This window comes from Erpetoichthys calabaricus, chromosome 3 (genome assembly GCF_900747795.2).
Source record: "Erpetoichthys calabaricus chromosome 3, fErpCal1.3, whole genome shotgun sequence".
Lineage (NCBI taxonomy): Eukaryota > Metazoa > Chordata > Cladistia > Polypteriformes > Polypteridae > Erpetoichthys > Erpetoichthys calabaricus.
In genome coordinates, this window is record NC_041396.2 from 14,143,383 (window position 1) to 14,160,229 (window position 16,847).

The window sequence follows — 16,847 nt, forward strand, 5'->3', positions numbered from 1 at the left end:
GACAACTTGTAGGCTGCACAGCCCTTTGCAGACAGGTGAGCTGCACAAGCCCGGAGACCCGATAAATACATAAAAGCAAAACAAAACGCCGAGCATCTGAGTAATCCAAACAATAGTAACACTTCATTCTCATGTCGCAGAGAAAAGCTTACAAAAGAAAGGTGCGGAGTCACAGCATTACTCACAGTTCGGAGCTTTGTTCACCCTACAGGCGAGCACATTTTACTGAAGTTGGCGGTCCCCTGATTCTGCAATATCCAGACGTGAAACCGCTTGCTCGCTTGCCTGCCTGCTTCTACGGATGACAACTACGGATAAGGGGGAAAACCCGGCGCAAACAAAATAACAGTCCCAAAAAGAAAACACACCGACCGGAAACATAGGCGACGCGATCCTGAGTTCCGGGAGCATAATCGGCTGAGTGGGCGGGGTTACTCCAACAGAATGCGAACGTCCGCTCCACAGCAACACTTCTGGGGTCTGCTTCGTTCCGCTTTATTAATTTAACTTTGTGTTTTTGATTGTTGGCAGCTGTAATGCTACATCATTAAAATAAAAAAAAAACTGTTAAATTGTACCGAAACAACCGCAATTAAATGTGGACTAGCTGTGTTACCCGGGCAATTTTATCTGTCAATCGGCCTCAGTTATGGTGCCATCAGTTAATCAGGTGTATCAGAAGTACTTTGTAACCAAGTTCCTTTCTCCACACAATATTTGTAGGATTTTTTTTTTTTTTTTTTTACCAAAGGCTAATATTATTGGCAGCACTGACGTGTGGTGAGGTTCATGGCTGGTGAGGTGATGACTCCTTCAGAGTGACATTTACAAATATATGAACCCCAAAGAGTAGCTTATTGACTATTCAATTGGCAGCCAGCATGCACATTGACTACTGGTTATGTTTCATATCTCATCAGCATTCTTTACACACACACAGGTAAGGCACATATTTGGCTAAGAAAGAAAGTTACGTTTATTGTGACGAGAGAGAGAGCTCCTCACCCTCCATGTGCTCTAAATTCATCCATCCATTATCCAACCTGCTGAATCCGAACACAGGGTCACGGGGGTCTGCTGGAGCCAATCCCAGCCAACACAGGGCACAAGGCAGTAACCAATCCCAGGCAGGGTGCCAACCCACCACAGGACATACACAAACACCAAGCACACACTAGGGCCAATTTAGAATCTCCAATCCACCTAACCTGCATATCTTTGGACTGTGGGAGGAAACCCACGCAGACACAGGGAGAACATGCAAACTCCACGGAGGGAGCACCCGGGAAGCGAACCCAGGTCCCCAGGTCTCCCAACTGCGAGGCAGCAGCGCTACCCACTGCGCCACCATGCCGCCTGTGCTCTAAATTTGCTGTTGCAATTCCACAATTCACACTCATACAATACAAAAGAAAGTACAGAGTGGTGTACAAAAAAAATGGATTTCAAATTTGACCTTAATTGAAATATTTAGTTGTTTCTAAAAGCTTTTTAATTCTGATGATTTCATCAAATTTAATACAGACAGTTCAACAAAAGGATAACAAGAAAAACAAAAGAATATTTTATTTAATGTTAAAATGTAGTTTTTAAATATTGGGTTGTTTTTTTCTTAGTCTGACCCCATTTTTTATAAAATTGAAAACCATTTATGGTCTTACCTTTATTTGTAAGTGAAGTCCATGCGCCTATCCTCCTCCACAAAGTCGGTCAAATATGCATTACATACTGGTCAAAAAAATTAAAGGAAACCTTTTGAATCCGAGTATAGCATCAAGTCAATGACACTTCTGGGCTATTGATCTGGTCAGTTAAGTAGCAGAGGGGCTTGTTCATCAGTTTCAGCTGCTTTGGTGCACTAGAGGGGTAACAATGAGACGACCCCTAAAACAGGAATGAGTGGTTTCACAGGTGGAGGGAAGCCACTGACATTTTGCCCTCCTCATCTGTTTTGTCACTCATTTTGCATTTGGCTACGGTCAGTGTCACTACTGGTAGCATGAGGCCATACCCGGAACCTACAGAGGTGGCACAGTTAGTCCAGCTTCTCCAGGATGGTAGGCACATCAATACGTGGCATTGCCAGAAGGTTTGCTGTGTCTCCCAGCACAGTCTCAAGGGCATGGAGGAGATTTCAGGAGACAGACAGGCAGTTCCTCAAGGAGAGCTGGACCAGGACCCCTCGTAGAAGGTCCTTAACCCATCAGCAGGACCCACCAGTATCTGCTCCTTTATAATAATAATAATAATAACATTTATTTGTATAGCACATTTTCATACAAAAAAGTAGCTCAAAGTGCTTTACATAATGAAGAACAGTAAATAAAAAAAAATATAAACAACATAAGAAATTAAAATAAGACAATATTAGTTAACATAAAAAAAAGAGTAAGGTCCGATGGCCAGGGTGGACAGAAAAAACAAAAAAAACTCCAGACGGTTGGAGAAAAAAAAAAAATCTGCAGGGGTTCCAGGCCACGAGACCGCCCAGTCCCCTCTGGGCATTCTACCTAACATAAATGAAATAGTCCTCTTGTGTCTAGGGTTCTCACGGAAGGACTTGATGATGATGGACATGCAGACTTCTGGCTTGTTTGAGCTTTTCGAATTCCACTGCTTTCATAATCTCTTATCTGCCTTTTTTTTCTCTCCAGCGCTTTTGGGTCTCTTTTCTCTGCGCTGCTCTTTCTTCTTTGCTTAGTCGTTGACATTTCACCTAGAACGTATTGTCCTTATATGCTTTATATGTGCTGAGAGCACAGGATCTGTGTGTGCTACGTGCCTTTACATGACTGAGTGTTTTGCTGGCCGTGCTCTTATTTGATAAGAAGGGCGTGTCTTGTAGGAATCTCATGGGGAAGGAGGAACAGGATGAGCACTGGCAGAGCCTACAAAATGACCTCCAACAGGCAGGCCACTGGTGTGAATGTCTCTGACCAAACAATCAGAAACAAACTTCATGACAGTGGCCTTAGGGCCTGACGTCCTCTAGTGGGCACCATGGAGCTCGATTGACATTTGCTATCGAATACCAGAATTGGCAGGTCCACCACTGCCGGGCGTCCTGTGCTTTTCACAGATGAGAGCAGGTTCACCCTGAGCACATTTGAAAGACATGAAAGGGTCTGGAGAAGCCATGGAGAACATCATGCTGCCTGTAACATTGTTCAGCATGACCAGTTTGGTGGGGGGTCAGTGGTGGTCAGTCTGGGGAGGCATATCCATGGAGAAACACACAGACCCCTACAGGCTAGACAACGGCACCTTGACTGCCATTATGTATCGGGATGAAATCTTTGGACCCATTGTCAGACTATAGGCTGGTGCAGTGGCTCCTGGGTTCCTCCTGGTGCACGACAATGCCTGGCCTCATGTGATGAGAGTATGCAGGCAGTTCCTGGAGGATGAAGGAATTGATCTCATTGACAGGCCCCACCGCTTGTCTGACCTCAATCCAATAGAACACCTCTGGGTGGGACATTATGTTTTGACGCCTCAGCCCGTCCAGGAGCTCAGTGATGCCCTGGTCCAGATCTGAGAGGAGATTCCCCAGGACACCATCTGTCATCTCATTAGGACATTCTTAAGTATGCTTACAAGCAAATGGTGGTCATACAAACTGCTGAGTAAGATTTGGAGTTGCTGCAATGAAATTTCAGCCAAATGGACTCACCTGCCTGCCTGTCACATCATTTGTTCCCTTTGATTTTCATGGTGTCTTTGAATTTAGCCCTCTCTCTGTCGGTTGATCATTTCGTTTCCATCCTTTCGTTCTTAACACATCACCATATCAGTCCAGATCAGTACAGATAGCCAGCAGGATTTTTTTCTCCATTGAGATCTGATGTGTTTTCAAAGTGGTCCTTTAATTTTTTTAAGCAGTTTATATACATCATCAGCCACAACATTAAAAACAGCTGCCTAGTATTGTGTAGGTTCCCCCTTCGTGCCACCATATAAGCCCTGACTTGTCGGTGCCTGGACCCCACAAGACCTCTGAAGGTGTCCTGTGGTATCTGCACCAAGACTTGAGCAGCAGATTCTTCAAGCCCTGTAAGTTGTGAGGTGTTTCCTCTGTGGATCGAATGTGTTTGTCCAGCACATCCTACAGACGCTCAATCAGATTGAGATGAGGGCCAAGTCAACACCTTGAACTTTTAGTCATGTTCCTCAAACCATTTATCAACAGTTTTTGCAATGAGGCAGGGCACATTACCCTGTTGAAAGAGGCCACTGCCATCATGGAATACCGTTGCCATAAATAGGTGGTCTGCAACAATCTTTAGGTAAGAGTTACCTGTCAAAGTAACATTCACATAAATGGCAGAACCCAAGGTTTTCAAGGGCAGAACATTGCCCAGAGCATCACACTGGTTCTGCTGGCTTGCCTTCTTCCCATAGTGCATCCTGCTGCCATTTCTTCCTCAGGTAAATGACACACATGCACCCGGTCATCCACATGATCTTAAAGAAAACGTGATTCATCAGACCAGGTCACCTTCTTCTCATTGCTCCGTAGTCCAGTTCTGACTCTCATGTGCCTATTGTAGGTGCTCTTGTCAGTGGACAGCGGTCAGCAAGGGCATTCTGGCCTGTCTGCGGCTACACAGCCCAGTAAGAACTTTGTGCTCTGACACATTTCTCCCATGGCCAGCATTATGCTGTTCAGCAATTTGTGCTGCATTAGCCCTTCCACGGGATCAGATTAGACGGGGTGGCCATCACTCTGCACACAAATTAATGAGCCTTGGGTTGCCTATGACTCTGTCACCAGTTCACCGGTTGTCCTCCCTTGGACCACTTTTGGTAGGTAGTAATAACTTTTGTCACGCCAGACTAGAGGGTGGCAAGATGCACTAATCCTTTCTCTCTTTCCCACTGTAGACCCGCTATGGGAAATTCTGCTTGGCCTCCATGAAGGCCCTTCTGGTCACAAGCATGATGACATCACTTCCAGTCCAGATGATGCCACTTTTCTGGTCATGAGCCCGATGACGTCACTTCCGGTCTGTACATACCTGTACACAAAAATCAATCCATTTTGCAGCCAGGATCAATAATACAGGAGGCTTCCCCAAACCTTTTTTTGGCTCTCTTGTCTCATCTTTTGACACTGCATGCCAAGGACACCCCACAAGACCTGCCGATTTTGGAGACACTCTGAGCCATCACAATGTGGCCCTTGTCAGAGTCCATCAGATCCTTACGCTTGCCTGTTTTTCCTGCTCCCAACACATCATCGTCAAGAACCGACCGTTCACTTGCTGCTTAAGATATGCCAGAGCCGGCGTTAGGGCGAAGTGAACGCCCACAGCTGGAGGGGGCTCACTGCGCCCAAGGTTTTTATTTTTCCTGTGATGCGCGACGCTGCTGCGGAGGGCCCAATGGAGCAACAGATTCCTTCACTCCAACCTCTATTACTAATTTTTTATATATATAATTCATGGGCAACATATACCATCACCTAATTACTCCACGTGGACATCTCCACTCGGCACTCCAATCTTCATTACGCTTCACTCAGGCCCGCGCGCCTGTTGCCGCCTCTATGGCGGTAAGTTATTTTATACGGAAATCTGAACATCTCGAAAGTATGAAAACAAGCTTTAAAATCTAATAAAAATGTAAAAACAAAATAATGTGGATCTCATCTTCATAAAATAAAAAAATATATATAAAAAATATAAAAAGCAAAAAAAAAAGGTGCTTGGCCTAGCTATTTACCTCCACGTGCTGCCTGGTGGAAACAGCAAAGGCTGGCTAAAATGTAGCTTTATCTGTAAATGTATCGTCACTAAAGACATTTATGCGGGCCCGCTCCGACCTCCATCACTCATACCCTTCACTCAGGGCCTTGTACGACAGTCTGCGCTGACAGCTGCAAAAAAATGGCTCCTGTCAGTGTGTTACGGTTACAGTTGTCAGTGTCAAACGGAAATCGTCAAAAAGTGATGGTTGTAGATGCCGGGAAAACGCATTTCTGCAGCTCAGAATGCAGGAAATCGCTTGGCGGCCGGAGCTCTGCCCCGGACCCCCTAGCTCAGGGGTCTGCAACCTTCACTATCAAAAGAGCCATTTTGCCCCCTCTTCCTCCAAAGAAAAATAGTCTGGAGCCGCAAAACATAACACAGCTTATAAACTTTTAAAAGTTTTAATCTTTTTTTAGATTTTACATGTTACAACCACGGAATACAACAAACAGAAGTGCAGTGTGCATGTGTAGGCCTACTTTGAAATAAATTTAACTGAACTCTGCAGGCCTATTTGAGTCCTTCCTATACCTGTATAAAATTAAAATAAAAACTAGCCCACTTTAATATAAATAAAACATTTAGCTGTAGCTTAGCAGCTTTAAAAAAGTAAACATAAAATTCCATTTCAGTGTGCTCTCATCCTCTTCAGGTTTCCCTCTCAGCCAGCAATCAACTGAAGCACCTGAACATACAAAAAAAAACCGACATCAGCTCCGGGTCTGAAATAAATGTGTTTTTTATTTTTTTTAAATATTAGCCTATTAAATGCTATTGTTCTCACCTGTTTAATGTGACTTCTGTTTCTGAAGTTCGCTGCAGATCATCTCTAGCATTTTGAGCTACTTTTTGTATGAAAATGTGCTATATAAATAAATGTTGTTGTTCTATGTCGGGGCTATACGATGTGACTTTGACCTTCACACAGGACTGCAGGCTCATGTGTGAGGTGGGAGAGATATTTGGACTTTATGAAGTTCATGCTTGAGAAAACTTGCTCACATAAGTATGTTGAGCCAAAGATGGACAGGACTCCAAATGCATATTTTTTCATGTTCATATATGTTTCGGGAATGGGACTCCATGTATTGAAAACAAGTTTGTCGGGTTTGGGGAGGTTTTCAATATCAGTCCATTTGTGCTCTTTAGCGAGAGTAGCCTTCTGACGGGCGACTTCTTCAAGATCCGCTGTCAGGCATTTGAACTTGGACACCCATAAATCTTTATCCGCTATGCGGCCAGTTCAATTTCTAGATCGGGCTTACATACTCCTGTGAATGCGGATGTGTTCAGCAGGGATGGGTCGATGTCCAGGGAAGGAGAGAGTGTTTTTTTCCTTTCTGAACTCACTGAATCTTTCTCTAAATGCAGCTTGCATTGCAATAATTGTACGGTGGAAATAATCACAATTTATGTGAATGTTCACTGCTTTGAAGTCTCTCAGGGAGGGGAAGTGAGAGAGTGTACCTTTCTGTACATCTCTGGCAAACACTGTCATCATGCGCTCAAACACCAAAACATTTAAAGTCAGAGAATAGATGCTCTGATATTTTTATGAACGATTCTTTCATGTATTCTCCGTCTGTGAATGGCTTACCCCTCCTTACGATCTCTTGAGCTGCCACAAAACTAGCAGCTGTAGTTGATTGTGGAGAAGTGATCCACTTTTTTTGTTTGCTCTGTTCAGCTTTCCGTTGCAGTTCCGAAATTGCTCTCTTTCGCTCATCTTCACTTGGGTATTTTTCAGTGAATGCTGAGTGCTTGTTTCGAAAATGTCTTTCAACGTTACATTTTTTGTTGTTCGATAATTTATCGCCACATATTAAGCACACCGGTAAGCCAGCGTCGTTGGCGGTGAAGGCAAATACTTCTGTCCACGCAGAATTAAACTCTCTATTCTCTTCTGGGATTTTTCCATTTTTGGGATTTATTCATGGTTAGTGCAGAGGTCGCACACTCCAGAAGCCACCTGCAGGTAAAGGCGAGGGCTATAGACGTAGATGTGACGCATATTTTAGTTGACAAATTATAAATAAAAAATAAAAATTACATGTTAAAGTGTATAACAGTAATAGTAGTAAATAAATATTATATATATTACATATATTATATACAAATTAAATTAAGAAATTGCCGTTATTCATTTTCATGTTTTTTTTTTTTTTTTTTTGTCAAGGCCAAAAGGAGCCATTACAAGGAGGCTGAAGAGCCGCATGCGGCTCCAGAGCCGCGGGTTGCCGACCCCTGCCCTAGCTGCAGGGGTCAGGCCCCTTATGAGGCCCTTGTTATCAGTTTGCTTCAGGCCCGAAATTGTCTAGGGCAGGCATGTCAAACTCACTACCATTGGTGGGCCGCTTCGACTGCCATACGTGCGTCAGCAGGCCGTACTGTAACAAATACTATTATAATATTATACAAAGTTACTGTAGCTTTCATTCCAATACTGAACACTTTAAAAAATGTAACACTTATACTTTAAAGTTTAAAGAAAAGCAATTTATTTCCATGCAGTCTCCATACAACAGTGTAGAATTAGAGTCTTAACCTCTTAGCTAGGTCCTTATTATATTACTAGGCTCACCCTCCTTTTAAGGCGACCGACTTTTATCCTCAATTTGTGTGCGCTCCATGTGTACATCAGGCATGTAAGTGTAGGGAATGAGAACATCAAAGTGCCCATTCATAACTTCTCCCGAAAACCTAAGTTTTTTTTATCCCCTCGAGTGCCTGTCCAAACTTGGAGTGTAGGACTCCGTAATAATATACTTGAAACTCATAGGGGAACAACTCTCCCGCTGCCATTAGCTCAGAAATGGTACCATAAGTTTGAGACTTTGACATCTCAGTGAGATACTGAAGCTCATTTGTATAAGAGATTCCTGACGGCATCATTAAAAATGGCTGACACATTGACCAATTACTTAAAACATGTCGTAAAATGTCAGCCCGAATCTGTACCGCTAAAGACGGAGTTTCATGCACTAAATAAGCTATAGATGAGAATAAGCAAGCACCATCTCCCCTGATATTTACTACGCGGTGAGGCATTTGCACTCCATCAACATTAATTATTTCCAGAGACATAATTTTGTCTATTTTTCCAGCGCATCGCGCACAAAAGCAAAGGAACGATGGGAGCACCAGAACTCTGCTCACATCGCGTCGCTTCGTACCGCAAGCCGCAAGTAGTAAGTCTGTGATAAGCGGAATACCGCTACGCTTTGCACTCACGGGACGGAAGGACAATCCCGACCGCTTTTATATAGTGTCTTGATGATTGATATTCATTATATTATATTCATTGCTTATATAGGAGCCTTACAGTGTGAGATTTATTTCTTTTGTCCCGACACTTGGCATCTCTTGTTAGTAACCAGTACGTCAATATCAGGCTTGAAATCTTGTGCAGCTGCAACTTTTATGAGGGATGAAAGGTGCTCGATGGTAAGTCTTGAGCGATGTGGGGTTTTGGTAGCTTTCATTAACAAAAACAATTGCTCACAAAGGTAAGTGCTTCCAAACATTGACAGTACTCTCGATGCCAACTTACGGATCTGCACATACGAGGGTGGCAGGTAAGCCTGGCACACCAACTTCGTTGTATTTTGCCTTCAGAATAGAATCTGACTGCACTTCGATCAATTCTATTTGGATATTCTCAGGCGCATTCTCAACGTTGTAAGAGAACAGCGCAATGCCCTGTTTGTGTGAACTGAAATCACGAAAATGCTCACTGAATTCATTGCTCAGTAATTCAAGTTGGAAAACAAATCCTCCAAAAATCAAATTTTACTTTACTAAGTTTACTTCAAAGTTTATATTGTAAAATAAGCCGATATGCAAAAAGCCACCTGACCTACACTAATTTTACAAACTCAAAATCACAAAAATATGTTAATAAACAACTCACCAACTTCTCGCGTCCACTTCAGATCTTCAGCTGTAGTCTGCACTAACTGTTCGTTACAATAGTAGCACAAAATTACATAATAATAATGAAACTAGAGCAAAAAAACATGAACATATGCGGGCTATTACTACTCGTGATGGTCAGTTCTGCCCAGTGGTCAGTCTCAGCAGCCCAGTCAGTAGTGTAGCCTTAGCAGGGGCGGCTCTAGGCTCGTGGCGGCCCTGGGCAGAGAAAGAATCAGTGGCCCCTTCGCCTGGCAATGTCAATACGGTATCTTATGCATGGCGGATGGCCACATCCGTTGTGGACACTGCATAGCTGCCTCGTGCTCATGACACACTTCTATAAACGCGTGTCCGTAACTTGAAAACCAAGTTGTGGCCCATGATATTCTCATTACGGCAAAACATTATAATACTACATATAGCTTACTGCTCCGACTCTAGCGACATTTGTAAATACAGCGTACTAATTAACAAGAAACAAAGTTTTTCGACCACATTGCCGTCAGCTGTGTTGTTATTTTCTCTTTCTGTTTTATATTCAATATATATTGGCGTGGCGGCCTCTGGGATTTGGCGGCACTGTGCAGGTGCACAGTTAGCACATGCCTAAGGCCACCCCTGCTTCAGCCTAGCACTTCAGTTGTGACGCTGCGGCTCATTAACTTTGGTTAAGGCTTGGGCCTATACTAGCAGATGATGTTTCCGGTACCGTAATGCCATGGGAAAACGCGCTTTTGTCAGAAGGCAGAAGTAAGAAAAGTCAATAACACCGAAGATGCAGAATGATTCAATCACAAACGATAGTAATCATTTTGTACAAGTTCAGTGCTAACTAGGATCTGTCATGCGGGCCGCACAGATTTCTGTTGCAGGCGCATGTGGCCCGGGGGCCGCGTGTTTGACATGCCTGGTCTAGGGCCGGCTCTGGATATGCCACCCCTTGCCAGGTGAAACTGGGACAAGATAATCAATGGCTTTCACCTGTCCTGTTGGAGCTATTAATGTTGGGGCTGATCAGAGTGTAAAGATTTCAGGTTCACAGTCATCCAGCCTCCCCTTGAAGAAAACTTTTTTTATTTGAGCACAAAGTAACATTATAAAAAAAAATCAAAACGAAAATCTACCGAACCATGAGGATTTGGGACTTGAAATTTGGAATGTAGGTTACCCTTGGCCCATAGGTGCTCTCTAAGAAACGGTTTTAAAAATTTTGTGGTCCAAGTGCGAAATTTCTTATAGTTTTAAAGACCAGTTTGTATGTCTGTCCGCTTTTCACGAGAGAAGTACAGGCAATCCCCGGGTTACGTACGAGATAGGGACTGTAGTTTGTACTCAAGCTGACTTTGTATGTAAGTCAGAACAGGTACATTATTTTAATAAATGCTATTGTTGACTGACTGTAACCAAGTGCTCTGCCAATGAATGATGGAGTTTCACCTTTCTCTGAACTTTTGATTATTTCTACTTTATTTTCCATGGTGATGGTTTTTCTCTTCTTTACTGTATCACCAGCACTTGCATCAGATTTGTGTTTCAGAGACATTCTTGAAGGTTGAAGACAAAAGGTTAAGATGAGCTCTTCTGCACAGCACTGTACACGCGATCACAGCAGGAAGGCACCAGTCGTCAATACGTCTGATGTTCTGACAAGAGACAACTTCCTGTTATGTGCGTAACGGTACAAGCAGGCTTGCTATTTAGAATGAATGAATGAATGAATGAATTACTAAGTAATTGCAACACAAAAACTAACTTAATCAGTTTTAACGCGAAAAGATGCCAACGAAATAAGAGAAGCAGTGGGCTGCTAGGGTGGAGAAAAGAAGAGCTGCTCAGGAAGCAACAAGCACATCAACTTCTGAGCAAATGAATGATAAACGTACAGAGAAATAGGAGGAAGACTATGAATACTCAAGTCAAGTGTATTCAGTGCATGTTATTCTGCAGTGTGCCGTTACTGGTATATTATAACGAGGCGATATCCCTCCCATTGTGATACGGCGGTAAGAAATCACATAAGAGAAGATAACTTCTCTTTCTTTAATGACGGTTTACGCGGCATAACAGACGGGAAGCAATGACAAGCCCATGTGAGAGTCTGCCATTTGGGTCACTGCGCTGGAAGGATTTTCAGGATCGGATGACGTTATCTCCCATCCGTCCGTTGGCTTCAAAGGTGAGCCGGGCACTGTTCCAAGGCTTTATACTCTTTCTCCATGTGCAGGCCCTCACTTAGGTAAATCGTGCCATTCCAAACAAGGCAAAGTAAAATGTGTGTACAGTGACACTAGTACTGTACGTAGATAATTAATTATGGTTACTCACCAACAATGACACGACGACTTGTCCGATAACGATGAGTTTAATTTTACTGCACAACAAAGGATAGCGTTACAGCTCTTCTAAAGGAGCCTCTTCAGGCGACTGTGTAGCACTGCCATTGTTCTTCTTCCAGCACTCTTCAATCCAAATCCCTAAAGCAGATTCCATCCAGACTAGTGCCTTATCACGTCCACTTGCAACTCGTTTTGCGCCCTGGTTAAAGGACACTGCGGCCGTAGATCTTATATGCTTTTTCTCCTTTTTAAATAAAAAGAATCGTGGACTCATTGATGCCGTAATGGTGTCCTGCTTCGGTGTAGCTGTTCCCTTCCTTCAACATATCCAAAACTTTTACCTTTTCTGCAATCATTTGCATCTTCTGTTGGCGCTTGGACACGGCCCCTGAAGCAGTAGCAGGAGCACGTTAATGCTGAATGAGTGAGATGAGACTTCCTGGTTAATGCAGCACTCCGTCGCTGAGCCAATCAGCACACAGGAACTTAACTGTGTGCTCTGATTGGGTAGCTTCTCAGTCATCAGGCAATAGTGTCCCTTGTATGAAATCAACTGGGCAAACCAACTGAGGAAGCAAGTACCAGAAGTAAAAAGACCCATTGTCCGCAGAAACCCACGAAGCAGGGAAAAATCCGCGTTATATATTTAGGTATGCTTACATATAAAATCCGCAATAGAGTGAAGCCGCGAAAGTCGAAGCACAATATAGCGAGGGATTACTGTATACTGTTTACTACAGCATTAGCATTGTGACTGTGTGTGCGTGCACGCGTGTGTGTGTATGTATGTGCGCGTGCGCACCTGTGTGCTGTGACATGCGAGTCCCCGTCTTGCACCCTAAAACACGAAGCTGAGTCCCAGTACTTTAGCGACACCAGCTTTATTCAGCTTGAAACAGCAACAGCGCGGTTATTTATTGTAGCGGGATCTGCCGCTCTCCTATACACAGACATAGCAGTCAGGCAGGGCCCAGTGCATTTATAATGTTCCTGGTATCACCTATCGACGGCAGGCGCTTATAGCATGTCCGCGATCTTTTCGGATTCACTTTTACGGTGAACTGCTACAGCGCTGGGAGACTGCGATTGCTTTGGGACGCTCTTCCGCGTGTCGTCCCGTTGGGTGCAATCCCACAAGAGTTTAGAAACTCACTCACACCAGCCATGATTCTTTTCAAAGGTAAAGTGCAGGTTAATTTGTTTTATGTATTTTTACTTTATATTTTGTATTAATCATTTTTATATGAATAGTTTTGGGTTGTGGAACAAATCATCTGAGTTTCCATTATTTCTTATGGGGAAATTCACTTTGATATCTGTGTGCTTTTGGACTACGAGCACGTTTCCGGAATGAATTATGCTCACAAACCGAGGTTCCACTGTATAGAAATATTCTGTTGAATCAAAGTTGTAAAGCAAAGTCTGATTTTAGTTAAATACAGAATAGACAATGATTGTTGCCAGTGACTTTTGCCAGTTTCCAGTTACGTCATAGACATCTGTGGACACAGAGCTGGCATGACTTGCCATAAAGCTCCAGTTTGGTCTCATCTATCCAAAGAAAATGTCCATGAAGAAGTACTGTGGTAAGTGAAGCTCAAGCTTTAGGGCCACTAATCACGGAGGGATGCAAGAAAGGATTTTAACTTTCATCCCTCCATAACTTGAAAGCTAGTAGGCAAAGGAAATTTATATTCACAACAGTGACTTTGTCTTGTAATCCAGTATAGCAATTGGTATCAAAATCTGAGAAAAGTTTGTGGTGATCTATTATGGAACAACCACATTGATGAAGATAACAGTGGTAACCAAATCCTCACTGCTGGTTACAAATGGGCCCCCCCCAACAGTTCAAGCTTCAGGGCACCCACAAATGTAGGCCTGGCAGTGTGGATGGTAGACCATCTAGGAAAGGCTTGGGTTGCTGTTAGAAGAGGTGAGGGAGAGGCCAGCAGGGGGCGCTTACCCAATGGTCTGTGTGTGGATCCCAATGCTCCAGTGCAGTGATGGGGACACTGTGGGTTGAAAAATGGTGCCATCCTTCAGAAGAGACATAAAAGGAGGTTCTGCTCAGTCTTTATAACACATTGGTGAGCCCTCATCTGGAGTACTGGGTGCAGTTTTGATTTCCAGGCTACAAAAAGGACATAACAGCACTAGAGAAGGTCCAGAGAAGAGCGACTGTGCTGATTAGAGGACTACAGGGGATTAGAAGCTTGGTGGATTGGCAGATAATCTCAAAACTGTTGAATTATCACAGAGGGACTTGAACAGCAGACAGGCTCGGGAAGATTTGTGGGAGATGAAGTTTAATGTCAGTAAATGTAAATAATTACACATAGAAAGTAAAAATGTGAGGTTTGAATACACAATGGGAGGTCTGAAAATCGAGAGTCCACCTTATGAGAAGGATTTAGAAGTTGTAGTGGACTCTAAGCTACTGACTTCCCGACAGTGTTCAGAAGCCATTAAGAAGGCTAACAGAATGTCAGGTTATATAGCGCCTTGATGTGTGGAGTACAAGTCACAGGAGGTTCTGCTCAGTCTTTATAACACACTGGTGAGGCCTCATCTGGAGTACTGGGTGCAGTTTTGGTCTCCAGGTTACAAAAAAGACATAACAGCACTAGAAAAAGTCCAGAGAAGAGCGACTAGGCTGATTAGAGGACTACAGGGGATGAGTTATGAGGAAAGAGCTGAGCCTTTACAGTTTAAGAAAAAGAAGATTAAGAGGTGACCTGATTGAAGTGTTTAAAATTATGAAGGGAATTAGTCCAGTGGATCGAGACTGTAATTTTAAAATGAGTTCATCATCAACACGGGGACACAGTTGGAAACTTGTGAAGGGTAAATATTGCACAAACATTAGGAAGTTTTTCTTTACACAAAGAATGACAGACACTTGGAATAAGCTACCAAGTAGAGTGGTAGACAGTAAGATTTTAGGGACCTTCAAAACTTAACTTGATGTAGTTTTTGAAGAAATAAGTGGATAGTATGGAAGAGAAAAAATGTACATATTAGCATTAATAGCATATTAGCATAAATAGCCATAAAAGTAATTAACGCCTTCTGAAGCATTAGATTTAGCATAAATTAGAATGTCAAGCAAATAGTTAAATAAAAAACATTAGCCATATTGCATTATTTTTAAGCTTGAAGCAGAATTACCAATTTGGGAAAGGAAGGACAGAATAGAAGGAGAATGACACACAGAAACTATCGAGGACAGAAAAGGGGGCGTATGTACACCTGTTGTTCAAAAAGTTAGGAAGCTGAGGAACGAGCCAATGATATAATATAGAAAAATGGTCCTGGTAGGCATGTGAGACGCCAGCTGGAATAGTGAATCAGCAGAAACAGCAAAAGGCATTGCTACTAACAAGGTCAAGATGATGTAATGCATGAAAATAAAATTAGTATATTCATGTACTAGTATAAATAAATCTAGAAAAATATATAAGCATTAACCTTAGTGCAGAAAATAATGCAAGTCAGGCCTGCCACGCAAAGAATTAAATAAAGGTACATGCTATATTTCTTTTTAATTAAAGCTTAGCTTCAGCCGCTAAATAAAAAATAGCTTGAAGGCCAAGGGAAAGAAAATCCATCTTACTAACCGAAGGTTGTAAACCGGATATGGACGCAGGGCGCTGGGCGTTGGGCACATCGAGGCGCACGCGCACTGCTGCACTGCACAGAAAACACAGAAACGAGAAGGTTGTAAACAGGATGTCACGCGCACTGCCGCACTGCAATGAGCCCGCCACCTGTAAACTAGACCTGCTCTAATGCACTGTGCCAGTAATGTAGATCACATAACGGTCATTCAGTTTGGCGCCCAACCCAGAGTCAAACGCTGTGGCGCCCGCCCCAGAGTCAAACGCAGCAACTTTCCAAACCGTGGCGGCTTCCCGGAGTCAGTAGGTGGCGCCCAAATAATACAGAGTAATGTGCCGTGGCGCCCGCCCCAGAGTCAAACACAGCGGCTTCCCAAAACGCAGCGGCTTCCCAGAGTCAGTACGTGGTGCCCAAACAACACAACCTGTGAGCCACACTTGCTCTAATCCACTGTGCCAGTAATATAGATCACATAACGGTCACAGACTCTAACCCAGCGGCTTCCCACACTCAGTGGCTGGCACACGAACACCACAACCTGTAAACTGAACTTGCTGTGCAAAACTCTGCCAATTTCCCCAGACGCACCCACCCTCCATGATATGTCATCCATCCAGATATCGGACGGAACAGAAACTGATTGCCATTCTTGGATTTCCGATTCGCTAGCAAATCGCGGGCTTACTTGTGATAAAAGAATGTCCAAAAAAGGAAGAAGGGAACATCTGATCAGCCTAGGCCAATCATAATAAGCAAAACAGAAACTAAAAATGGACAATAGACAGAAACATGCCGGAGGCCAGCTGTAGGGGAAGTCAGGAGATAATAATGGTTCTCATGAGAACTCGAGGTATCGGCCGGGCAGGTGCAGAGGGGAGTCAGAGAAAAGAGCAAATGAGCTAATCTGAGCGAGGTTGGAGTGACAAGAAATTACTATATAAGTTTTGAGTTCTGAACTGCTCAGGGCTCAGCTCAGTTTGGCCGTATTGGGTTGAGTCCGTGTTATTATTATTGTTGTTTTATTTGCAATAAAACTATAGACTCTGTTTGCCTATCCTGAGTCTCCTAATAGCCTTCCTTTGAGGTTAAAACCCGTGTGGTGACAATGTTTCGCCACGACAATAGGACTGGCGAGCTTTGTTGGGCTGAATGGCCTGCTCTCGTCTAGAGTATTCTAATGTTCTAATGTTCTAAAACTGAGGTCCTGACTCTCTGTAGTCATTAA

The 16,847-nt window shown here is 43.4% G+C and overlaps 1 protein-coding gene across 1 annotated transcript in view; it reads right to left on the reverse strand.

The window, feature by feature from the left end:
• The window catches only part of mtmr9 (myotubularin related protein 9), a 122,649-nt gene extending 122,288 nt beyond the window's left edge, over positions 1-361 (reverse strand). The window contains exon 1 of the mRNA XM_028796390.2: positions 186-361. The gene's annotated coding sequence lies outside the window, so the exon portion shown is untranslated. The remainder of the gene's footprint in view (positions 1-185) is intronic.
• Between the last annotated feature and the right edge of the window lie 16,486 nt (positions 362-16,847).